Source organism: Onychostoma macrolepis, chromosome 24 (assembly GCF_012432095.1).
Source record: "Onychostoma macrolepis isolate SWU-2019 chromosome 24, ASM1243209v1, whole genome shotgun sequence".
NCBI lineage: Eukaryota > Metazoa > Chordata > Actinopteri > Cypriniformes > Cyprinidae > Onychostoma > Onychostoma macrolepis.
In genome coordinates, this window is record NC_081178.1 from 15674602 (window position 1) to 15701931 (window position 27330).

General features: G+C 35.5%; 1 protein-coding gene and 1 long non-coding RNA gene across 10 annotated transcripts in view; one reads left to right on the top strand and one right to left on the bottom strand.

Moving 5' to 3' along the window:
* The window catches only part of eya1 (EYA transcriptional coactivator and phosphatase 1), an 88528-nt gene extending 71152 nt beyond the window's left edge, over nucleotides 1-17376 (bottom strand). For all 9 annotated transcript variants that reach the window (XM_058765812.1, XM_058765820.1, XM_058765819.1 and 6 more), the window contains exons 1-2: nucleotides 17300-17376; nucleotides 16553-16652 (exon numbers count right to left, since the gene is read on the bottom strand). The gene's annotated coding sequence lies outside the window, so the exon portion shown is untranslated. The remainder of the gene's footprint in view (nucleotides 1-16552; nucleotides 16653-17299) is intronic.
* A 567-nt stretch (nucleotides 17377-17943) lies between these two features.
* Nucleotides 17944-25856, top strand: LOC131533461 (uncharacterized). Its single transcript, XR_009269114.1, has 3 exons — nucleotides 17944-18202; nucleotides 19939-20061; nucleotides 25133-25856. It is a non-coding gene; the product is annotated as an uncharacterized LOC131533461 (long non-coding RNA).
* The last annotated feature ends 1474 nt before the right edge of the window (nucleotides 25857-27330 follow it).

A 27330-nucleotide genomic window follows, 5' to 3' on the forward strand; every position in this document is an offset into this window, starting at 1 on the left:
AATCATTAGGACATTAAGTAAAGATCATGTTCCATGAAGATATTTTGTAAATTTCCTACTATAAATATATCAAAACTTAATTTTTGATTAGTAATATGCATTGCTAAGAACTTCATTTGGACAACTTTAAAGGCGATTTTCTAAATATTTAGATTTTTTTGCACCTCAGATTCCAGATTTTCAAATAGTTGTATCTCGGCCAAATATTGTCCAATCCTAAAGAATTGAAAAACAAGACAAAAACAGTGAGAAAAGTATTTAATTTTCATTTAATGGCATAACTGCTTCAATTTAAGGCTTGAAAATAAAGGTGCTTAAAAGGTTCTTCAGAGCGATGCTAGAAAAACCATTTTTGGTTCCTTAAAGAGCCATTCAGTCAAAGGTTCATTAAAGAACCATCTCTTTCTTGCCTTTTTATAATCTGAAGAACCTTCTTTCGCCACAAAGGACCTTTTGTGAAACAGAAAGATTCTTCAGATGTTAAAGGTTCTTTATGGAACCATTTAGACGAAAAGTTCTTCTATGGCATCGTGAAGCACCTTTATTTTTAAGAGTGAATGGCAAATTAAGACCCACAGAAACACAATGCATTGCTGCATGTAAAAAAGTGAACTATTAGTACTTTAAATGAATAAATAAAATTAAAAGGCGATTCAAATTTCCACTGCAAATCAGGACTTTAAACTTTTTGTCCCAATTTAACCCATGTTATTCAAAGCCATTACCCAATACCCAGTAATCGCTTTTCAATCGCACATGTGCGTGAATATTTTCTGTACTGTGGCAAATGCAATATTTCCACAGAAATTCTACCAAGATCATTATATATCCACACACAAAACACTCTTTGCTCCAAATCAATTTCACATTGCTCTCATTGCCGTTTGATTGCCAACTGCACACATATCAGTAAAGGCATTCGCTCTTTGTTTTGTCCGCAGTGTATGAAAATGGTTAAAAATCCCATGGGTCAGTGAAAATGATCTGTTCATTCCAGTTGCCTGTTTTAAGTCAGTCAAAACATTCCAGACTTCAAAAGGGGGCTTTGCCTTCTTAGGCCATTTCTGTGTCCCCTTCTCAATGGCCCAGGAGGGCTTGGTTATTTGGATAAATTAATTTCTGGAGTCTGCCTGCTATTGCAAAAGCACCACATGTCTGACAGCAAATTAGTCTCACTGAAACAACAGAGACTTTAAGATGGAAAGAAAACACCACTGAAGGAAGGTGGCACGGACAATAACGCGACTTGATAGAACACAATATTGAATAATGCACATTGTGTCTTTTTTGCCTTACCGAACTTTATAATAGTAGTTTGAAGCAATTATATCTGATCACATGGCTGTTAGGATAAAACCAGCACATGTAATGGATATCGAGTTTCTGACCTCACCTCAAAAACGCAGAAAACATCACTCGAAAAACATCCAATCGCAATAAACATCTCACAAGTACACATGCCAGAAGCAATCAAACACTGATTTTCTAAAAGTAGTTCACAACATAACTGTGGGTATTGTATCATGCCATTAATGTGCTCATATCAGCGATATTTACTCAAAAGTCTGAATTATATCAGTTCTCGACGACAGAAGTTGATGAAAATGTCTTCATAACATTGACTCAGACGCAAAGCCGCAGACTTAGAGCAGAGGTCTTTAAGAGCGGAGGCCTAGACCTCAGCCAACACATGAAGACAATTCAAGATAAATGGAGCATGCTATTTTCACAGTACATGAAAGGCTGCCCAAGGACACTGCTCTGAAAGAAAGAACACAGCTAGCCAGTAAAAGCGGAAAAAGAAGAAACTTCAAAGTAGTACCAAAACACATTTTGATTTAGGATAATTCATTTGATGAAATGCTTTGTGGGTCTTGGAATAGGTGCAGTTACCACTCTGAGTGCTTGAAGTGAATCGTGCCACAACACAAAACTACACACCGTTTGAGAATAACACCATATATTAGCCTTAATGATAATGTAACGTAATGGTCCATAATGCAGATAAAGGCCTGGAATTGTAAATTACAGTTGGAATTGGGTTAAATCTAAATTTAAACTGGGCATGCATTAATAGACACAGAATTGAAGCTCCATCTAATGGAGATTATTCTAGCTTGTGAATGTGTTTCACACAACAGGACATAATAAATGATGATTACACTCATTTATTACTTGGTTTAGAAACTATTTGTATTCAGAAATTGCAAAATTTCACAATTACTTACAAAGAAATGGTAAGTCATTTAAATAAACTTTAAATATTTTTTGGTAGAAAGACTGATAATATTTTCTTGTAAAACATACACCGATAATCGTTATATACTTTATATATGAACATGACAAGATTAAGACAAAATGAGAGCGAGGTAAAATGAATAAGCCTAATTATATTTCAGGATTTTTGACATCTACTTAAATGAATGGAACAAAATAGGGTCAAAGAAATATGACTTCTCAAAATAAATATTAATAAATAAAAGTTGCTCCAAATTCAGCATATTTTCTGAAAGATATAAATAAACCAGTCAGAAAATAATCTTCAGAATTTGTCCAGTTCTAATGTTCAGAATATTTCATGTAGTTAAAAAAATAAATAAATAAATAAATCAGATTTAAGTATGCATGTACGTTTAGAAAAAAAAAATCCACATTCTGTCTGTTAAGGTACAGGAAAATAATAAATCTTTCAATACCCATTTTTGTGCAAAAATCTGCAATAACTTTCTTTTAAAGGTAGATTTTTTTTTTCTTAAACTCTCACATTCAGAAAAAAAAATATTTTTGTTACCATTTCCATTTTTTCTTCGCCCAACGATACCAATATAATAGCATTTCCTTCATTTCCTGGTGCAAATCTCAATGGATTGAGTTACTGGCACAATTTACCCCAAAGAATTTGAGTTTATCCACACATACCATATGTAATATTTAACCTTTGTACATGATGTTTAGCCCCCCCAAAAATGCATGATTTTACACACTGGCAACTCATGAATATGCATACAATTCACCTGCAACATTTTGCATTTCTAATGTGCATTTCTCAATAACAGGCAACTGTACTCTCTAAAAGTGCTACTCTTTAACCAGCGGCATGAGTGAAGTCTATGAATTTTGTTTTGTCTGACATTTGTATTACCAGACAAACCAAAACACTAAAATGACAAATTTATTGAACTTGTTCGAGTATAAAACCAGGCCTTTCAGTTTGGATATAAATTACTGCACATATTCACTTCTACTGCAGCTCAACCTTGAACTCAGCGTAATGACACCAGCCGGGTAATGAGACCACAGAGCCCTGATGACGCTACACGTCTAACCAGAGGGAGGGCTAGTGTGTCAACCACACGTGCTACAGTGAGACCAAACCCAATGACCACTGTTACAGTGGCCTCAAACATGTTCAGTTCAACTGATACCACTCTCAATATAATCTTCATATGCCATGTTAGTCTAAGAGAAGAATATGTTATCATAACTGCTGATTTACCCCAGAATATGTAAATAAAAGGCATACAGATTTGCTTACATTAAATGCACACTTACATTACATAGCATCTAAACTCATGATATTAAAAATGAAACATGTTTAAATAAAAAATGCATATTTTGTCATTAATCTTGTTAACTGAAATATAAAGGTAGACTGAAGGAAGGAAACAAAACTCATATTCAAACTCAATTCACAAATTAAAAGAAATAAATTATAATAACACATTTTGTTACTGAATGATTTATACTCTTTGTTTGCAATTTGCACATTTACTTTTTAAATCGCAGATCCACAATACAAAATATATTGTTTAGCTCATGACTACATCGCTTGTATTATTATTAGTTTTCTAGAAATTGACTGAATCCCTTTTTAATTAAACTTTTTGGTAGCACATTTTTTACAGTGTCACGTTTACTTACCAATAACAGTAAATCATGCATAATTACAAGCCAATAACCATAAATCAAACCGAAATCTGAACCTTATAGTAAGTGCATGTTATTACACAGTAATTAACTGTATATTTACACTGCATCAAGGACATCTTAATATAAAGTGCAACCTTAAAATACCTTACCTTAATCTTAAAATAAGGTGTAAACCAGTGTTCATCTGTTTAGCGTTTTGCTTATCAGAGCTGCCAAAAACATGATAACTTAAAGATTGACAAACATTATTTTAATATTAGAAGACCTCAAGGAATAGTGAATTACTAGTTGTGACTCTTTATTAGTCTCATTTGTGCTTTAAATCAGTTTCTTAATAAGAAAAATATAAGTAAAGTACTTAAGTTACAATATACATTTCTTAATTATTAATTTACTCAGCATATTTATCTTTATGCATCTGTACTAACATTTTATTTGACTTCATTAAAATCTGCTAATCTTACAGTAATTCTGATTGGTGAGTCATTTTAAAATTATTTTAGTCCACTAGTTTTGGCTTATCTGCATGTGTGAAGCCTTGGAAAGAAACAGACTGATATTCCTCCCTTCCTGTTTCCCACACAAAAGTAACAAAACACAATTTTATTTAGGCATTAAACACAATTGGTCATAAGTAAGTTAAATCATTTCAAGAACATCTATTAAAAACACTACCTTTAAAAATTAAGATCATTTTACCTTCAGGTCATTAAATAGCAGCACATACTGCAGGGTTACACTTCACCCTTGGACTGTACTTGTATTTAATACTGAATGTAATGTGCCCCCTAGAGGAAGTTCCTTCAAAACATTTTGCATCCTATGTACCAACTCTGACTGCCTCTATAAACCGACCTATTTTTGTGCAGTTATATATATTTTTGTCATTTGTCCAAATTAAATATTTAACCACTGGAAATTAGAATCGGAAGAAACAAACTCATGAGCCCCAAACTTGAATTCCATCCACACGCATCCATCATTGTTTTGTATTCCCGTCAACACTCAAACCAGGAAAAATTGTTTATTTTCAAACGTGAACATTACGACTTGAATTGACCTCATCGGTTACAGCTGAGCTTTAGAAATCGTGCTGCTCGAATGACCTGCCATTAACCCTCCAGTTCCAGTCAACTCTATTGTGGATGTAAAATCTATCCCACTTGCCTTCTCCAACTAAAAGTTTTCTTCAATTAATCTCTTGTCGAGAATCAGTTAAAACAGCATTCTTCATCTGTAAGAGGATCACTTCTTTAGGTGGATATATAGGCCGTGTCAGGCGCGAACGCGGTACCATCAGAAAGAAAAGCGTCTGCGAGCAAGCCCTGCTTTGGCAGGAGCGCATTCTTAATTTCTTCATGCTCCATCTGTTGAAATGATAAAGTGCAGCCATAATGGAACACAACAAGATTAGATTAATTGGGTTTGTCCATTATACTGCAGGCCCTTCCACAGATGATCGCAATTTTCTCGGTTAGGGCCATTATTGTGAGATCTGTTTAGCGGCTGATGCAATTAAAATGGGCTTAATGTAAATTTAACAATACAAATAACACTTTCCCTCCATGTACGTTTGAGTGGGCGGCCTGCACAAACGTCCAAAAGCGGAACAGATAAATAGCGCAGCAGCCCATATTTAACTTCAAACAAACCAGCGCTCGATTTGATTAGTCTGAACTCTGTGATCAATAACTGTGTTATTGATGTGATCAGCGAGCATGTTTTCGTGTTCTCAGGGATGTTCGGGGATCCGATTGCAGAGTGTTAGATGACTGATCCACTGTGTTTAAATCGCTCGTGGGCCTCAGAGTTTACACTTCTCCTATATGCTACTAGAGCGTGTTGATATACAGACGTGTCAAAGCCGAAACGCAAAAGTGAAGGGGGACGAAACAGCGAAGTGGAAGAGAAAAGGATAAGAATTTCCTTTCATGTCTTTTCCCTCATCCTTGTCGATCTGATAGGGCTCTTATTGGCGGTTTCCTGCAGCTGTATCAGGTCTCTTCTAGGGGAGGAGAGCAGGAGGAAGTAAAACTGACAGAAGGAGGTCCCTGTGTCTCACTCAATGCTCTGACCGCTACTTAAATGGACGAACGGTGGACTCGACGCTTTTGGTCTCAGCATGTCTATAACTTTTGATTTATATTAAACTGTAAAAATATAACGATGTTATAGCTATTTGTTTTATTGTTTCAGTGGAAACATATTGGCAATGGCTTATTTTGTAACATGCATTTTTCATTTTATAATTTGGGGATCTAAAACAACATCTGTTTTTTGTGACTTTGTTTGCATTTACAGCACAAAGTCCGGAGTTATTGTGGCTAAACAGAACAATTACCATAACCAATCAGACAACACAGCAAGTGTTTTGAATTAGAGTCCTATCGTATTTCTGAACATATGAAATAACAGAGAAAAAATGTTTTCTTTCCATACAGAAAAGGGAGGAAATAAACTTCATTAGTAATTACCTTGTCATATCAGCACTGCTTGTAGTCTGTGTCTATTATTTCACATCTTCAAGCATGAAATTTATCATACCTACTAAAGCAGTGAAGTGAAGACTTACACACCTTGTGGTTGTACTATCACAAGATGGAATGTGAGATATCGGCAGAGGCAGACAAAAATAATAATAGTATGCAGTGATGGTATCCAAATGTTCTTTCTAACTCAAGAATTAAGAGTATACGACAAGTATGCAATAAGAAGCTAAATAAAACAGCAGATAAAAAAATAAATACATAATTAAAAACAAAATCAGAAAACATTTTTCAATTACACGTAACCCTATATCCTGGCCCAATTGCCCAGCATGTAATTTCTATGTAAGGAATGTGCTAAAAAAGGTTAACATAGAACCTTTGGACGGTTGAGGTTCACTGAGAAATGTTAATAAGCTGCTTTGCCTATCCAAATACTCTGTTAGCTTGGGTTTTGAGATGTGGTGTAAGGGTTGAGAGCCAAAGTAAATACTTTCACAGGTAAGGGAAAAACAGAAGAAAACGTGCTTCGATTCAGACCTAATCAAGGACCATACTGAAAAATAATGAGCAGCAAACTCTGACCAAATATTAATGCTGCAATACACCAGCAAAATTTGTTCTCTCACAGAAGTATTGTATTCCCCCCAGAAACTTTGCATTCGCTCTCAAAAGCAATGAAATGTAGTTTTTCCTCCCACCTCATAATATTTTAAGGCTCTTGGGGGAACACAAAAGTTTGTTGAGCAAAGTTTCTCAGAGTAACGCAAAAGTTTGGCTTGTAATATATGTTTTTAAATATAATTTATATAATTGAGTTAATTTACACACATACTTTTTCCAGATTTAAATTAGATGAATCTAGTCTCAGTGTATACCCCACTGTGTGTGTGTGTGTGTATATATGACTATATGCAAATACAACCAAAAAGACAATGCAAATTGACAAATTACCTGAGAGATGTTCTCCACACAGAAAGTCTTGGTTAGTCAGCAGTGAACTATGTTTGACCCTCACCATGTTTACAACAATAAAGTGATGAAAAAGTCAGCCAGGCATTGATGCCAATGTTCATAGGCCCAACCCTTAGCAAACAGCGTCTCATATTGTCTTCATGCCAAAAGAAATGTGGCATGATGACCCACAAGCTGAATTATATTTGTTCCTTCAAACAATGATAACTTTTTTTTACCTTAAAAACACTCACCCAAAAGGATCTTTACATCTGCTATGAACAATACTAGCAAGTAGAAAATTAATAAACTTCTGAAACAAATCAACTGACATTTTGTAATATTAGATGGAATTAAACAATAGAGGGCCAGTGGTGTGCATGTGTAAATCATGTTTAACTTCTCAGTGAGGTTTGCACAACCCAAATGTCTCCACAACGCACCCTCAATCTCTCATTTCACTCTGCCAAGCCATTTGCATTATGTGTGTACAACACAGGAAAAACAATGTAAATATGATCCACCTAGAATTACAAAACCTACAGGTGAATTGCAGCCAAAGTGTTACCAAACACGTCATGTTCACCTCTCTCAGTCCAATAAAAAATATATATATATTTTGCCTTTTGCAACAAAAAAGAAAAATCACAGCAAGTACTATCATGTTTAGTCATTAGACCAGTTCTGGTTCCAGCTAATTTTATGGTGGGCTGTTCTTAGACTACTGATTCATGGGATAGACACAGTACTCAGCTTGATGGAGATGAAATGAATCCAGTCATAAAACCCAACGCCAGCACACGCTGTGGAACAAACTTGATTGTGACGCTTCTGGATGCATGAGGAGGATTTCAAAAAGACCCTTTCATGTGTCACATGCATTTTTCAAAGCGGGATAAGCTAATGTAAAAGTAAAGGTACAAATATGCCTTCAAGCCACAGGTCAGTAGGTGTGGCTCTGAGACTCATCATGGAATCATGGGAAATAAACTGCACTGAGCCATGCGTGCCTCTTGAAATTTGCATTGGCTTCAACCTCCAATGGCCCAGGCCAAAACCTTCTCAAAATTTGGACAGCCAACCTGGTAAAACAGAGAGAGGTTTTTGAGGGGGGTTTGAACAAGAAATGAAGATGTAGTCGAGAGAAACGGTAGTCCTACAGTCACTGCCTTACTCGATCCATATGTGGGTTTAAACACAGGAAATACCCACCGTTCAATGTAATCAAGCTGGAGGCCTATCCATCGAGGAAAGCCTTGTGGAACTAATTGAACACCATTAAGACTGTTGCTTCCAAATATGCAGAGCACGCAAAAATCAGCTTTTACGCAATTAACGAAATCATCGTCATAAGACGCTAAAACCATCAAGGGCTGTATTTCATTGAGATCTAATCATGATTTCAAGAAAAAAAATGAAAAATTTAATTTGAGTCCTATCTGTCTTTCCATAAACAAGATTCATACGCCTATCTCCCAAAACAGTAATCAATCCATCGAGACATAAATTGGCAAACCAAAAGTACAAATCGTCCTCATTACAGTGAGTGCGTCGTCTATGGAGTTAAAAAGATTAGAGCACATTTATGACGTAACTGAACATCTCAGAGCTCTTTGAACGACAACATGATTGTTGGGTTGAAATAGGTCCTGAATAGGGCTGGTTCACTGATTCACAAGCTGGTACACTCTTAAAAATAAAGGTGCTTCACGATGCCATAGAAGAACCTTTGCGTCTAAATGGTTCCATAAATAACCTTTAACATCTGAAGAACCTTTCTGTTTCACAAAAGGTTCTTTGTGGCGAAGGAAGGTTCTTCAGATTATAAATAGATAAGAAAGAGATGGTTCTTTAAATAACCTTTGACTGAATGGTTCTTTGTGGAACCAAAAATGGCTCTTCTATGGCATCGCTGTGAAGAACCTTTTAAGCACCATTATTTGGGTGTACTTCAGAAATAGTTTTGATTACACATGAAAGAAATTCTCTCTTTGATAAAGTATATTATGCAAGAAAGTGTTTCATGCTGATTCAAAAAGGTGTCCCATCTATTCTTATTATTCAAAATAATCTTCCGTCTGGGAAATCTGAATACATTAGTCATCCTGTATGTTGCTGACTCACTAAAAGAAATCTACTAATAAAAGTCATTTGTTAGGAAATCAGACTATACTGGTCGTGCTGTATGTTTTTGTTTTCATCTAAAAGGAATCGTTTCAAAAGAGTAATTTGTTCAAGGATGAGATTAATCTGGTCAAGCTGTATTGTTTTGATTCACTAAAAAGAATCGGTTTATAAGCATCATTTGTTCGACAATCTGAATAAATAGGTCATGCTGTATATTGTTGATTCACTAAAAAGAATCATCTTATAAGAGTCATTTAGTTAAGGAATCAGACTACACTGGATGTGCTGTATGTTTTTGATTCAGTAAAAAGAAAAGTCAGTCATTAGGAATGAGAATAAACCGGTCAAATTGTATGTTATTGATTCACTACAAAAAAGTAACAGTTATCAGACTACAATGGTCAAAATGAATCACAGTAAAAGATCAATCTTAAGATTTTACCAATCAATTATAGAATCTATCAAATGAAGATTGATTGTCCTTAAATTGTTGAAAAAGAAGAAGAAGATGATGATGATGATGAAAGTAAATGCCATTATTAGGCAGAAATACCACAATTTCAGTCACAGACAGATGATATGGGTTTTGCAATTAGTACAAACTATTTTAAACATTTGACACAACAGTTGGTGTTTAAATCAACTATATTTCATGCCACTTTCTTCAATCATAATTTCTTGTAATCATCGAGCAGCCCGCAGTTTTTCATCCTTCGACATCTCTGACATTTGCGGAGTGAGTTTGTTTACCCCATCGCTGGTTGTGGTGAATGGAGTGTGACTGGATGGACCGATGCCAGTTGAGGAAGGCGCAGCATAGATTCTGACAGCTCCGTGAGGCAGTCACACTACACATATGCCATTGATTTAACCGACGCTTCAATAAAGAGCCGGACGGCCCGGTTAACGCGTTCTCTTCTCACACACACTTCCACTCCAGAGAGTGAATCCGAGAAGAAGGCTAGGTTCAGAAATCCTTGATTTGTAACCTTCCTGAAAAACCCTGACAAGCCCTCCCACACCCCAGCCGTCCCTCATCTCTCCCCTTCCTCCCACTCCCAGACTCCCACACAACTCCCAGATCAGCTCAGCACTCAATACAAGGCTCTGTTGGTCTTCTGTGACAGCATATGGTTATCCACTCAAGCTGTCTCGAGACAATTGTGCATCATAGTCTGCTTATGAACAGCAGGTTGCATTCGAAAGCTGAATTGAACCAGTGGCATTTACTGGGCTGGATATACAGGTGCTGTTTTTCACTATTTAAAAGACTTATGACCAGGCCCAGATGGAATTTGTGGACCTTTCAAATTTTCTGCACTGATTTTTGGGAAAAATCTGCAAAATGGAATTAAATATAAAAGGTTTAACAGGTATCTGAAAACAATACCTATAAGTCACTGATTTTACAAATGACCCATGAATCTGTAAACCAGTAAAATGAAAGTTGTTGACATAGTACCTTCCAGATCCAGTCTTTCTTTTCCATTCAAAAAGGAGTAAAATCATTCTCTCAAGAAAATTTGAGTCTAATAATAGTAGAGACATTAGTTCTGGACCATGTTTTTGTACTCACAGTGAAACTGTTACAGTCTTAATGAATAAATATTAATAAAAACAACTCCAACAATACACGATATTTAGATGGATCATTCTACAAAATGGGTGCAGTTTGTGTCTCATTATATACCATCAGATTTGCCATTACAGGAATAAACTACATTTTACAATATATTAAAATAGAAAAACATTATTTTAAGTTATATTATTTTAAGAATAATATTTAATAATTTTACTTTTTTTACAGTATGATCAAAGAAATGCAGCCTTGGTTAGCATAAGAAACTCCTAGCAATTTTTTTTTTTTTTTTTTTTTTAATCTTACCAACCCCAACCTTTGCAATTGTAGGTAACTTTATGTGCATTTAATAATTATTAATGAATAACTAACACTTTTACTATGAGTTATAACAGACATTCTGAAAAAAAGTAACTGTTTTTAATATTATTTCATCCTCAATTTACTTGTGCTTACATATGAAAGAAATGTTTATTTATCTGTGTGGAGCATTTCATTGATATAGGAGCCTTTTAAAAATTATAATAATAAAACAAATTATATATATATATATATATATATATATATATATATACACACAGTATATTATAGATATACCGAATATTATAGATATACATTATATTGAATAACATAAGCATTGAAATCCACTGCAGTGAAATACTGTTTCTTTAAGAGTGGCTGCAGTTCAGTAAGCATCTAACCTTGACACATGGTAACATGTTAAACATCATTCCTACAGTAGTAACTGTTCAATTAATTAAAAAATGGGGTCCAAATACAGTGTGTGCATTGCAAAATAGATACAACAATCTGTATGAAGATATAACAATATACTGTATGTGTATATTGCATAATCTTTAGCATACATATAAAGAGCTTAGGACTGTACACAAGTGTGAGAGAGAAATGGGGTGGCAGTGTTGGATGGAGTGATCTGTATAGAGTGATAGCATCCTTAACTGAGCCTCAGGGACTAATGGGGAAGGAAAGAGGAAGGAGAAAGAGAATGAGAGGGAAACTTTTCTGCCTTCTCAAGTGAATGTATTAGACGCTGTTCTTTTACTCCTGATGAGTGCCCATCACGACTATGTGTCTGCGGTGTTAAAAGATAATGTCTCTTTGCTGCTCTCTTTCCCTGTGATTGATTCTCTAGATCAATACATCGCCCTTAAAGCTCCCCTTCAACACATTGATGCACGCAGCAGACCCACAGTCAGTCCGGCAGTCGACGAAGAGTGGCTTCAGAGAGGAAACTAAAATCTTTAGCCCAGTGCAGAGGCCATGTGGAAAGGTGAGGACAGTTTAATGGGTACTCTTCAACAAGATCCCCCCTCAGGATGCTACTGCCCCACAAAAGAAATAGGCCTAATAGTCATTTTAGGAGATGGAGAGAGAGGAGGATAAATTAGATGTTAACAATAAGCTGTCATGCTAAAAAAAAAAAAAAACAGATAAAGACTCTCAGTTAGCAAGCTGATTAAAACATTTATGAACGCTATTTTAACCTGGCTTGCTAGATGTTGTGTTTCATAGAGATACTGTAGTTCACCCAAAAATTCTGTCATAATTTATTCAGTCTCATGTTCTTCCAAACCTTTCTGAGTTCTGTGGAACACAAAGGAAGATATTTTAAAGAATGTTAGTAGCCAAATAGTTTCAGTTCCCATTGACCTCCATTATATGGACAAAAAATACAATGGAGCTCAGTGGAAACCAAAATTGCTTGGTTACCAACATTCTTCAAAGCATCTTCTTTTATGTTTCACAGGAGAAAGAAAGTCATAAAGGTTTGGGATGACATGAGGATGAGTAAATGCAGACAGATCTTTCATTTTTGGGTGGACTCACTTTACCAGCTTCCATTTAAACTATAAGTGTGAAGTGTTATATTACTTGGCAAAAGTATAGTTTATTATCATTAAAATTACTTAACTATTAATTACTGCCACAGTCAGAAGTTAGGGGCAGCTTGGTGAATTAAATAAATAAATAAAGACAAAAATATCCCCAAATGTATTATTGTAAATAATTATGATTGGTTTTTTTTATTATTAATTATTATATATTAGTTTGAGAATTATTATTTTGTATTAATATATTCTAGCCCTGGTTATTATCACATGATTTGATAGGTGTTTACCCTAAATTTCATATGATTAGGGGAAAAAAAGTAAAAATTACACCAAAAATCCAATTATGGATTTACTGTAGGTTTTAGGATTCATGTTGTGCCCAATAACAAAAACACCATCATAATATGGTAAAATCACTGTGATATGGGGTTTTTATTTGTGACTCTCAATATCTGAAAGGCTAGAAAATCATCATGACAACATGTACTCATTCACCTAAGCAGTGATATCCACAGTGCAGTAAAACGTCTTTTCTGAGGAGTCTATAAGAGGGAATTCCGGCTTCTATGAGTGATGAGCCCCTTAGCAGCCATTTCTTCTTAAGCACACACTACTGAGCGTGAAAGAGGAGTGATGATGAAGACTAAAATGTTTTTAAACTGCAATTTACGCATCTGCAAGGGCGCCTCCCCGCTCAGACATTACAATAATGGATGACGTAAAGGTCGCCTTTGAGTTTGCCGTTGCGGTGCGGTAGGAGGCTGAACTTGTAGCGGTTGGCTCCGCGATGATTACAAATAGTGCTTCAACATCCCGTAGACATCAAAGGAGGTTTGAGGAAGGTTGCTCACCCTCAGGAGGGGGTTAGTGAAATATGACCAATAGAGAAAAAGACAGAAACGATATGAGGCTCTCCAAGGACTGACTATTTGTGTTCCTTGTCAAATAATAAAGCCTCAATGCTTAAACTACGGCTGTTTGGTGTACTATAAAGTGCACTTGTGTATACTGACGTAATGCTAAGAACTGCCGATGTAAAATATCACTGACATTGCCAGAAATAAAGGCCATCAGTGCAAAAAAAAGAAACATATTGATGAAAATGTCCCCAAATTTTGCAGCTAAATTGCATGTACAATGTTTTTATTAGTCAAGTTTGGGGTCAGTAAGATATTTGTAAAGAAATGAATACTTCATTTGGGAAAGAGCGCTTTAAATTAATCAAAAATTGATTTCAAATGCTGTTTTTTTTTATTTATTTATCCATTAATGAATCCTGAAAGAAATATACATATATCACAGTTTCCACAAAAATATTAAGCAGTACAACTGTTTTCAACACTAATAACAATAAGAAATGTTTCTTGAGCAGCAAATTAGCATATTAGGATGATTTCTGAAGGATCATGTGACACTAAAGACTGGAGTAATGGCTGCTGAAAATTCTGCTTTGCATCTAAGGGATAAACTGCATTTTAAAACATATTCAAATAGGAAACAGTTATGTTAAATTGTAATAATATTTTACAGTATTATTGTATTACTGTATTTTTGATCAAACAAACTTTTGAATGCTATTGTATAGTCTAGGCCTAGTTATGCATATACGTATAGTGTTGATTTTATGAGCATATTTACCCTTAATTATATAGTTAGAAATATACACAGTATATTTTTTATTGCTCAGAAAAAAAAAGAAAACAAAACAAAATCATACAAGCAAATAATGGCAAATATAGCGTCTTAACATCAAGCTTAGTTTCTAACACTGGTCACTGCATTTTTGAAAGCATACAAAAGCAAAACTGAAAGAATCAAACATTGCACGCTAACTTTCTCAGTATAATTTCTGGTATTCAAATAGCCACAACGTAAATAATACATATACAAAACCACTTTAGATTTTAATGTCTGAATCAATTTCCCGTCATTCTGGAGTTCAAACAACGCTAGCAAGCACAAGTATGCAAGAACGTACAGACCACTCCAAAAGGCAGGATCAAGGCATATGATTCTAGGATTTAGTCTTTCAAGTTGAACGTATTTCTGCAGGAAACCTGGGGTTTTCCCACCAGATATAATAACACTGATTTATGCCAATGACAGCAAAGCAAAATAAAATTTTACGTCAGTGCTCCCCCACCTCATTTAAAACATGCGCGCCTTCCTCTCCAACCAGCGGCCCATTATGCTGTTGTAATACAGATAATGAATACACAGATAAAGCGCAAACTCTCCCAAGACAATGGCCTTCCTATTGCAAGTGTGGATAATTTTCCTGAGAAAGGCAGGGCGTGTTTTGGCAAATTGCTCCAGATTCATCTATTAGGCATCCCCTTTCATTATCGAGTTTCCGCTGTCCATCTCTGGGGCGGGCTTATCGTGCGGCTGCCTCTCAATAGCCTGAGCCATTGCTAAGATTTCAGGTGCTGGGGGACTGGGCTCACTGGAAACAGGTGTTCCCTCTGTTTGTGGGCCGCAGAGGTCCCGGGATGGAAGCATGGGAAAGGGCAGTCACCACCGTAGTTCTACATCAATGGGCAGCTAACAGTGAGCCATTGATTTCATGAATTCAGCTAAATTGGCATACTTAAGTAGAGGCTATAAGTAGTGGTAAGAAAGGGAAAAGGAGAAGTCTTCCATCAGTAGGTTTAGGAAGTGTGTGTTGCTTTAATGACATACCAGAGCTGGAGTGGAAGCACGCAGCACCGATCCCACCCCAGAACCCCCGGAGTTTCCAGAGCGTCAACCATCAAGAATTCCAAGTATGATTGTGCAAGTCATTTATGAAATACGACTGGATTTATACCTTTCAAGCTTTATGAGCATTTAAAGGAGTAGTTCAGCCAAATATGAAAATTTGCTGGAAATGTACTCATTCTCAGGCCATCTAAGATGTACATGACTTTGTTTCTACATTGGAACAGATTTGGAGAAATGTAGCATTGCATCACATGCTCACCAGTGGAGCCTCTGTAGTGAATGGGTGCCATCAGAATAAGTGTCCAAAAAGCTGATAATACACCACAATAATCCACAAGACTCCGATCCATCAGTTAAAAAGTGCGTATTCTATTGTCCTCTCACATCAAAATTTAAGATGACAAATTTGGACTGATTTTTGGACTGATTTCACCTAGAAACAGTGCTTGATCTGTGCATATTTCTCTCCTGATTCAGGTGAGGCAACATTCTCACTGGAGAAAGCAGTATTATGGATATAGGTGACTCAAATTTGTTTATTACAAAACATTTTTTCACTTCATAAGATATTAATTGATGGACTGGAGTCATGTGGATTACTTGTGAATAATTGTGATGTTTTTATCAGCTTTTTGGACCCTCATTCTGACGGCACCCATTCACTGTAGAGGATCCATTGATGAGCAAGTGATGTAATGCTACATTTCTCCAAATGTGTTCTGATAAAGAAACAAACTCCTCAACAACTTGGATGGCCTAAGGGCGAGTACATTTTCAGCAAAATTTAATTTTGGCGTGAACTATTCCTCTAAGCAGCAACTCAAATACAAAAAAAAAAAAAAAGCCAGCAGGACTCTGAGCACATTTGAAGGGTCATTAATGGCTGAGGTGGGTGATGTGGTGACTGGGAATGTTCTTACCTGAGAAGATCAGGATACTGACAGCATGGCCTCAGTCTATGGCTGCTCTCCTGACCAACGTGGTGAGATCAAACACCGGTTCTATCACCTCTGGCCACACCTGTCAGAAACAAAAGTGATCAATGGAGCAGGTGTGAATGTTTAAATGTTAAGAACTTGTTCACCTGCAGCGTTCCCAGTGGAAATTGGGGAAAATATGCATATATTAGTCTTTAAATATGAATGAACTAGGGGGGATATGGAAATGAGTGTTTATTTGTCTTTTATGGATGAATAAATGTAATAAAATTAAAGATTTTATTTTTATTTTTATTTTTTAACCCGGATAAATGCCTTTTTTACATTTCTGTCGCTTTACAATATACTAATCATGATGCTATTCAGAAGTAGTACTAAAATGAACAAATTAAAAACGTATTTTTCTATTTTTAGTACAATGCATTTTAGAGTGGGGGACAAAGATGGGTGGCTTGTGACCTTATTGCAAGGCAAAAAGTGAGCTCATGAATATTAATTAGCTGACCTGAAGTAATTTTCAGAGACCTCTAGTAGATCCTGCTTGTAGATGCCATAACTGTAAAGAACATCTTAGCATGGCAGACATTGAAAAATACCTGTGCATTCCAACAAAAGTTTTTCTTCTTCTTTTTTTAACATTTACACTGCAAACAATTAATTTTAGTATAGATGTTTACCCACTTGCCAACTCTTCTTTGGAAGACCTATAAAAGTGTAAAATGGACTTACTTTTCTCTCTCTCTCTCTTTCTGCTTTCTTTGACTCCAAAGCTCAATAGTTGATATATTGGCTCAAAAAAAAAAAAACCTGCCAACAAAGATGAGAATCATATAAGAAAATAAAATATAGCAAAACCATGACTGATGAACCAGACAACTTACAAAAAAAAAAAAAAAACAGCTTCATATGGCACATTTCCAAGTTATAATTCAAGCTGCAGATCAAAACATTAAAGTAATGTAAACTAAAGTAAAGTAAAGTAATTTTAACTTCAGACTTGCATTAACTGATTTCATATATATATATATATATATATATATATATATATATATATATATATAAAATAAAATGAGACTTTAGAGTTGTTGTTGTCGACGGCTGAGTTTTGTTTGTTATTTTGTTTTTTAATTAGCCTACAGACGTGTTATTTCATTGCAGGCGTTTAGCTTTTAAGTAAATAGGGAAGCTATGTCTACACGTAGAGTTTACAGTTCATTCATAAACTGAAGTGAAATCATTATCGTGCAAACTGAGAAAAAAAACAAGAAAAGAAAATAAAAAAACACATTTGCAAATGCCATAGCCTCTCCGTTCCAATCTGCGCACAAGTGATAATATATAGATGGGACTGTCATTAAAACAGTTTCGTGCTCCTTGTGGATTCATTTGCGCTGACCCAGAATGCAGTATTTTCTTAACACTAGCAGCAGGCCGCTTTGATGTTATCTGCCCGACTGGCGCTCGTGGAGTGCAGCGCCTGCGCCCGATCTGCCTCGGTGGACGGAGGAGCCATATTAATCATCGTGAAGTCTGCGAGAGCGCCGTCATAAATCGCGCGGCACGGTCCTTAACGGAGAGAGTCCCTGGACGCCCTCTCCTCATTTATCAACATGCTCCGACTCCGGATGCAGGGTAAATACAAGGGAGGAATATGGGGGTGGCTGGGGCTTGTGATGTTGAGCATATCGAGGAGGTCGTAATGACTTTATACCGCTAGGCCTATATGAGTGATGCTCTTTTCCCTCGCTCTGACCTCACGAACAATAAATAGTCGTCAAAACGCTGTAAAGTTTTCCTCAAGTGGGAAGGAATGAAAGTGCCTGTTTCTGTTCCTGCAGTGCTGGAGGATGATGGGAGTTCCGACTTATTTGTCCGAATAGAATCGGCTCTTTTGAACTTCGAATAGTCGTTTCAAAGAACCGATTCATTCGATGCCATTGTGTAGTTGCGTTTGCACGTTCCTCCACGCTCGGCATATCTCATGCTCTGCTTAAGGAATATGTTGACTAAATTAGATAATGTTTCTCGAGCACTTTCCGTGAACGCGATTCGATATGAAGTGAAACACGGACAAATGCGTTTCATCCATTCTTTCACCCCCCCCACACCTCCGTTTCGCATAGGGCCCCCAGAAGTCTAGGATCGGCACTGGGGCTAGGTGTAGACTAAATCCAACCTGATCTCATGAAAGTGTGTATAAATAGTATGCAAAATAAAAACAAAAACTTGTGGTATTGATACGCAAAAATTGACTTTGGCGTGTATATGCTACTCAGTGGGTTGGATTAAGGTTGTGGGGTATATGCGTATCATATGCAAACCAATAAATTTCGTATTATATGCATGCAAAACCTGTGTATTATATGCATGCCAAACAAGTGCGTATCATATGCACGCCAAAGTAAATTTTTGCGTATCAATACCACAAGTTTTTGTTTTTATTTGCCATACTATTTATACACATTTTCATGAGACCAGGCTCAATAAATCACAATCTAACAGGTAATTTTTAGTTTCCGGCCGTTTAGCCACAAACGAATCAGACCTGTCCTAGATAATTCAATGAGTCGGTGATTCGAGAATCACTCATGCTGATTCAGTTACATTCGTGAACGAAACGTTTTGGTTTTGTGAACAGGTTCAGCTGATTCACTGAAAGGATTTGACTTAAAATTCGATTAATTCACAATGCAGATGGATGGACGTCTGCTAAAAAAGTTTATAATGATAATAATATGGACAAAGGCATCCAGCTATCGCTGTATAGGCTGAATAAAAAGCAGAACTGATGATTCAACTTGTAGACAAACACACGATTGCAACAATATATGGTTTATAGTTGTTCAAGTCATCTCCAGTAATAAAATATATGAAAAAAAAAAAGAAATGTCTGCTTCATATATCTTTAATATTAGGTATAACGGTATCTATTAGTTAGACATGGGGAATCAAGTTCATAATGACTAAACTATACATTTTTCATTTTTAGTTGTTATTTGAGTTATTTTTACATTATTTATTTTATTTATTTAAATAATTGTGTCCTTTGTAATTTGTCTATGTGTGCAAACAGAACTTTAGAAAAACAAAATAACTTTTTACATGAGATATACTGTTTTATATACAATTCTAGATTAGGTGGTTGCTAAGGCCTTGCTATGCAGTTGCTAACATGTTCTGAGTAAAAAGAGATAGCATGAAAATAATGAAAATAACCAAATAATTGCAATATAATTGATTTCATATTCATAAAATATTAAACCAACAAATTAAATCTCACTTTTGATTGATCTCAACTGTTATGTTTATAATCTGTTTTTCTCCTTTGCATTTACCTGCTACTGTACTCCGCTATCTTGTTTTTCCAGGGCAGGAGCTACATTGCCCCAAGCAACCCACAAGAACAGCTAATCGACACTCTGAGTCCTTTCATGTTTGTACCTCCAGCTCCTAAAATGGCCGTGGTTAGGAGTGGCTCATCAGTGCTGTGTGTGAGTGTGTGAGTGATGACTCTCTCAAGGGCCAAGACATTAGCCGTAGTCAGGTTACACTCTTGGTCTCGTCCCCAGCACACACACTTTTGTCTATATGTGGAGTTCTTCACGCACATATGCATTCAGACACATGCCTCCAAGACATCATTTACAGGAGTGTCACAAATTACAGCCGCACACATTCAGCGGGAGAAATCATTTTAGAAAGAAACGTATGGAAGTTAATGTCTGACATTTTTTTCCCATGAATCTGAGTTTATATCTCACAATTTGGACTCCAGAATTGATATGAAGTTGCAATTCTGAGAATTGTCAGAATTGTAAGATAATATCGTCATTACAAATTACCTTGCAGAAACACGAAACATAATTTTGACTTTTTTCTTTAATAGTGAGTTTATATCTAAGACTTTTTGTTTCAGAAAGAATTGTGTGTTGTGTTTGTGCCACAGAATAAAAATAGGTAATTGCGACTTCATATGTCAAAGTTCTGACTTGTATTCTTACAATTCTAAGGAGAAAAGTCAGAAAAAGGTAAATTTTATCTCACAATAAATTTTTTTTTTATCAGAATTGCGAGTTTATAACTTGCAACTGCAAAATATAAACTTGCAATTCTGAGAAAAAGTCTTATTATGAGTTTATAACTCATAATTGCAAGATATAGTCAAGATATAAAGACTGAGAAGAAAAGTCAGATTTGTGAGAAAAAAACTCACAATTGTGTTTTGTATTTCTGCCACAGAATAAAAAATATAAAAGATTTTTCAAATCTCAAAATTTGGACTTCAGAATTTATATAAACTTGCAATTCTGGGAAAAACTGTCAGAATTGTGAGATATAATCTCACAATTGCATGAAAAAAAAGTTAAAAATGCGCAATTACATTTTTTTATTTTTTATTATTACATGGCAGAAACACAAAACGCAATTAAATTGCAAGATCATATCTCACAATTCTGACTGTTCACCTCAGAATTTATAAGTTTATACTCGCAGTTCTGAAGTCAGAATTATAAGATATAAACTTAGAATTGTGAGGGGGAAAAAATCTGAATTGTGAGATATAACTTTTATTAAGTGGCAGAAACACAAAACACAATTACGACTTTATTTCTTGCAACTGCAAGTTTATATCTCACCATTCAGACTTTTCTTCTCAGAAGTGCAAGTTTATATCTCGCAATTGCTTTTTTCTCAGAATTATAAACTTCCAATTCTGAGTTTATATTTTACAATTCAGAATTACAAGAAAAAACATTGAATTGTAAGATATAAACTCTGAAAAAAGTCTGAATTGTGACATATAAAGCCACAATTACCTTTTTACATTGTTTTTTATTCTGTGGGAGAAATAAGCTTGTATATCATCATCATCATCATTATTTACAGAAGTTTATTGTATCGTCCCTCTGGTGTTCTGAAAACTCCTAACCAAAGGGTTTTCAACTAAACCACATATTTGAAGAGAATTAAACATATGTTGAAAAACGGAGCCACCACCCTCTAATTCGCAGGCCTACGCACAAAAGAATAAACAACACATAAGTAGTTTCCCAGGCTCTTGATGAGGACTGGATGAGGATCTCAAGGTTATAACACTGGTTCCCTGTGCGGGGCAGGACAGAGGGACAGAAAGTCCATCATCGGAACCACACTGGACTTGTCCTCACTCTGGCAACCCAACAAAGCCTTCCAAAGACAGATGACAAGCACACAAAGAAAACACAGGTGGCTATAGACCACCTGGAGAAAAAGAGAGAGATGGAGAGAGAGAAATAAGGTGGCTCCCCTTTGAACTTTCAGCTTAGTGGGTAAACCGGGTAACCCACCCACCCCCAGCAGTCTTCTGGTCAGAAAGCTTTGACCAATACATCTATGACTGTCTACAGCGGTCTGCTGTTTTGTGACCTAACTGGCTTTTAGAATTTTACTGTTATTTAATTTAATACTTTGTTCACTTATGTTTTATTTATTTGGCAAAACTGCAAAGAACACAGATTTTAACAAATATATATATTTTTTTATTTAAATCGATTTTGTAAATGTGCAGTGTGACTGTCCACAGTATAAAAGTGTATAAAAATGAACAATATGGATAGAAATATTATTTGAATATATTAGCATTATTTACATATTGCTCAACAACTCTATAAAAGTTTATTGTTACAAATGATTGATTAATTATTCTTAATTAAATGATTATAATTATTTTAACTAATAGGAAGTCAATCTCATTAAACAGCATTCTTCAAATTATTAATTAATTTATCTATTTATTTAATATACACTACCATTCAAAAGTTAACAGTAAAAACATTTTATAATGTTACAAAATATTTTTTTTTATTCAAATAAATGCTGTTCTTTCGAACTTTTTAGTTTTCAAAGAATCCTGAAAAGAAATGTATCATGGTTGCCATATAAATATTATGCAGCATAACTGTTTTCAACATTGATAATAATAAAAAAAAAAATTCTTGAGCATCAGATCAGCATATTAGAATTATTTCTGATGATCACGTGAAACAGAAGACTGGAGTAATGATGCTGAAATGCAGTTATTTTAAATTGTAACAGTATTTCACAATATTACTGTTTTATATTGTATTTTTGATCAAAAGCGGCCTTGGTGCGCATAAAAGACTTCTTTCTAAAGAATTTTTTTTAAATCCCCCCAAACTTTTGAACGATAGCGTATTATAAATATAAATCCATAATACTTATCATGTATGCAGCCATAACTATTATTAATTGTTAGATTAAATTGAATATTTATGTTTATTTACTTATGTTTATAAATACATACATGTATGTCACAATGCACAACCTTTGAAAATGGCTAGTGAAAACTTGGTGCAAAACGTAGAATATACAGTGAGCAGTATTTAAAAACATGCACTTTCCCTTTAATCTTTAATCTTAAACCTTGATTTTGAAAGTTAAATAAGCTGTCAGGATGTCTGTTACATAGTGTTTTAGTTTAAGTTAGTATCCATTGCCTGTAGGTTTTGTAGTTCCAGGTTATGTTTCATAATAATGTTTCACTGCTGACCCTATGTTCACCAGGCCTTTGATCAATATTGTTTGATAATTAATGGAGTTGTTACGCTCACTAATCCAATTACATGCTTTGCTCCCTGAAAGGTCTCAGTCTGATCAAGATTAATTTCTAACGGAGGGCTACTTCTCAATCCACCTTTGAACTGAGAGATATGTTCATCCACTGACCTCCATCGATTTCATTCTGCAGAAGCCTTTCTGACAACAGTGCAACCCTCAGGTCTGAGCGTCTTTGTGTGGTGGGAAATTTTCAACCCTGTAGATCTTTATTGGAGCATCCAGAGAAGAAAAATAAAACTGCTTTGGCTTTCAGAGCCATCCAATATATGAGCTGAACCTAACTCACACTACACAGACTTTAAAGACCTCTGGACCAGATTAGACCCTCTAATTGCTGTAACAGGCCAAGCGGTTTCCCAAAGGAAGACTTAGAGGAATATTCCTGGTTCAGTGCAAGTTAAGCTCAATTGACAGAATTTGTGGCATAATGTTGATTACCACAAAAATAATTTTGCTTCGTCCCTTGTTTTTTTGTTTGTTTGTTTGTTTTTTTGTTTTTTTAAATCAAGGTTACAATGAGCCAATTACAACAGAAGTGATTTTTTTGGATTATAAAGGCCAATTTTTGGAGGATTTAAAAGCAGAAATGTAAGGTTATGATTTCATGATTTTCAGGCAAGGTTATGTTTGTTTAAATTTGTGTATTATCTGTTAAGCTGTTTAAATCATCATCATACACAAGGTTAGTAAGTGACTTTTTCACGTTAAAATCATATTATAAAGAGAAAATCAAATCAATATTCTCACATATCATTCCAAACCTGTATGACTTTTTTTTATGCTGAAAAAAAAAATATATATTTTGAAGAATGTCAGTAATTAAACAGTTTCCGTTCCCATGGACTTCCATTGTATTTTTGTCCATATGATGGAAGTCATATAATGTCCATATAATGGAAGGATATACTATTTAAACAATGAGTATTTAATGTTAACAATTGGGCCTGTTCTTTTCCATTGTAAGTGACTCACTTTAACCCAGAGCTTTGCTCTCTCTTTTTTTTTTAAATAAAGTGAGTGTCAATTGAGCTTAACATGCACTCAAAAGTTTTTTGCTTTTGTGTTATCTACATTATATTGTCTGAATTTCCAGTGATTATTACAACAAAATTGAACCCACTAATCACACTGTGTTTTATTCAGACACAGGATTCTAAGATTTCTGTACAGGTCAGTTGTTTTGTAACTCTACATGAGCTGTGAAGTTTCTCAAAGTGTGGCAGAACCTCTCCATTCCTCACCTATTGAACCTCCAGTCTGAAATAGGTTTCACCTTTGCGCCATTACTGGCATAAATCCTCACATCCCGTGAAGGCTGTCTGCAAGTGACTTCAGTGGCCGTCATAAAGTGAAACAGACAGTCTTAATTGCTGTTCCAGACTCAAGGAAACGGGACTAAAATATTTGCATAATTTCACGGAAGGCAGAGGAAATTGCTAAAACATGTGAGCCAAAATCCGTGTGCAACCCAATACCTGTTCAGCCTGGCTCTTGGGTGCCACCCAGTGCTGAATGTGCCAAGAAGAAGGGCACGTGTTTGTGTGTGTGCGTCCAATCAGAAGGAAAAGGTCACGGGCCGATCTTATCTCGCCTTTCTCCCACAATCCCGAGCGAGAGCCTGTCAAAGTCGCACCGAAGTCTGCGTATTAAATGCACGGAGAGTGTTGCGTTTCTTATTTTGTGACATTTCAGATATATTGCTGCGATTGCGTTGGGTTTCACTCCTTACTCGTTAAAGCTGATGTCCAATGTTTTTTTGGACAAGTATGTCTGTTTTTTAAAGGTTTCTAGGATTTTCCTGAGGAGAACATGGGCGAAACTGAGCAACAAAGAATCTAAGATTTGCAATCAATCATATTAATTTCATAAACAGTGTTTGTACCACAGTGAAACGGAGAGTTATGCCATGGCTGTTAGCCCATAGTCTTTTCTTTTCCCACACAGATGCAGACAGTCGTGGGCGGAAGGCACAGCTGAGCGGAGTAATTAAGCCCACTTTGGACATGTGGAAAAGGCATAGAGAGCGTAGAGTCCTCGGTGGAGCGCATATGAACACTTCATATGGATCCATAGGGAGACACAACTCACATAGATACCAGCCTCACTCAGATGATGGTAACGGTTTGTCACCTTGTAAAGTGAGGAGAGGAAAGTAGGCTGTCATGAATCATGAGGGAATATAGTGTCTTTTTGTTTGCCATCGGAGGAATAAATGCCAGTGAATGGAGCAGTGATTTCTACAGTCTGGGGAACCTGTGAATTGTGGGGTATGAAATAGACTGTCAGGGTTGTTTAAGCCTCGATAGATTGTTAACATAAATCTTTAGTTTTTAGTTGAGGATTTGGGGTATTATGCTTTTGGTCCATGTTCATGGGAATGATTTTAAAAGGAAGTTTTTGAGACTGTTTGAGAGAGAACTGAACGAAAGACAGAATTCTCATGAATGAAAGGAAATAGATTGGACAGGTTTTTATCAGGAGAAAACCCATTAAACCGGAGTTAATGTTATATTTCATTAATTTATTATGATTTTGCATAAACAATGCTGAATGGACAACAATAATTGCCTTTATTTTTTTATTTTTTTATGCATAAATTACAGTAGCGACACATTTGCTGAATAGATTCCCAGATGGGCATCATCAAATAATTTGCATGTTTGGCTACTCTCTGCCACATTATTTATTTATTGATTCACTGATTGATTCATTGATTAATTGATTCATTCAATTTGTTTTGTTTTGTTTTTTTTTAAGTTTAGTTTTCATTAATTTTCATTTCTATGATTGTTAGTTTTTTCTTCTTCTTTTTTATAGTTTAGTTTATTTAGTTTTATATTTGTTTTATCTTTATTACTTTTAACCTGATTAATGTGCAAGGCACTGTAAGTTAATGCACAAACCAATACAGTATATATATATATATATATATTTATTTATTTATTTATTTATTTTTTTTTTTTCGTGTTTAATGCAGGAAGTTGTAGAGGTTTAAAATTTTATAATATACCACATATATAAAAAGTTAAATTGTTTCTCGCTATTCAAATTTTTCTCAAGATAGACGGAAACACAGCTACTGAAGGAGCTGTTACAGAAATGCGTAACAATTGTCATGCATGGCCTTGCTGCTCCTCTCTGGATTAGCTATCTGTCGGTGCAGGTTCTGAGGCAGCCTTGGACCTTGTTGTTTGTCTCTTTCTGCACCAGTTGCTGGGCAAACAGTCAGTCCTCATCTCTGCTCACTCATCCCCTGACTTGAGCTTTGATCTGAGGACCCCTTAGGGCCCCTAAGGTCCCAAACCAGAGTGGAGGTCAGGGGGCCTCTGTCCACCCTGCCCTTGCCACAGTGGCTACACGCATTACACAATGCAAACAACGCCATGGCTACTGTTAAAACGCATCTCTTAGGCATACCTGTTATTTTTTGCACAGCAGACTAATTGGAAGTAAGTGCTTGTGGCAACTTCCCAACAAAATTATTTGACCTTAGTTCTTGCATTATCTGAAAGTGATGATTACTGTATGAATCTGGCGATGTTTTCTTACAATGGTTGTTGTATATACAGTATTCCAGCAGTTCAGAAATGAAATGTCCAATGATAGCACTGAAAGGTTCTATCATGTTTGAAAATAATGATCCACTTTTGCTTAACCCTACCATAAACCTATCCGATAGTGTTAAAAAAGCAAGCATGAGATAAAAATGCATTTGCTGAAATAACTGAGCTATTTTAGCTTGCTTTTAAAAGTCTTTGTGCTCCTCTATCGGGACTCATGTTTTACAGACTCATGTCCGAGCGCTTTGCATCACAAGTGCAACAATGTACCAGGTGAGCTACCGAGCAAATGTACTACATCAGAAAAGCCATACATATGGAGCTGATTATGTGATACAAATGTCAAAATGTATTAGTTTATAATTAATGCACTATGGTAAGCATGTTTTGAGTCATAACATACAATTGCAACAAAAAAAAAAAAAACTAGCAAAAATAATAATTAAAAAATAAATAAATAAATATATATATATATATATATATATTTGATAATCTGTCACATAATCATAATTTGTGTGAAAAGTAATAACATTTTTTGGTGTTTTACTGTCTCTAGTGTTCACTTCAGCAGGAAACTGCAGA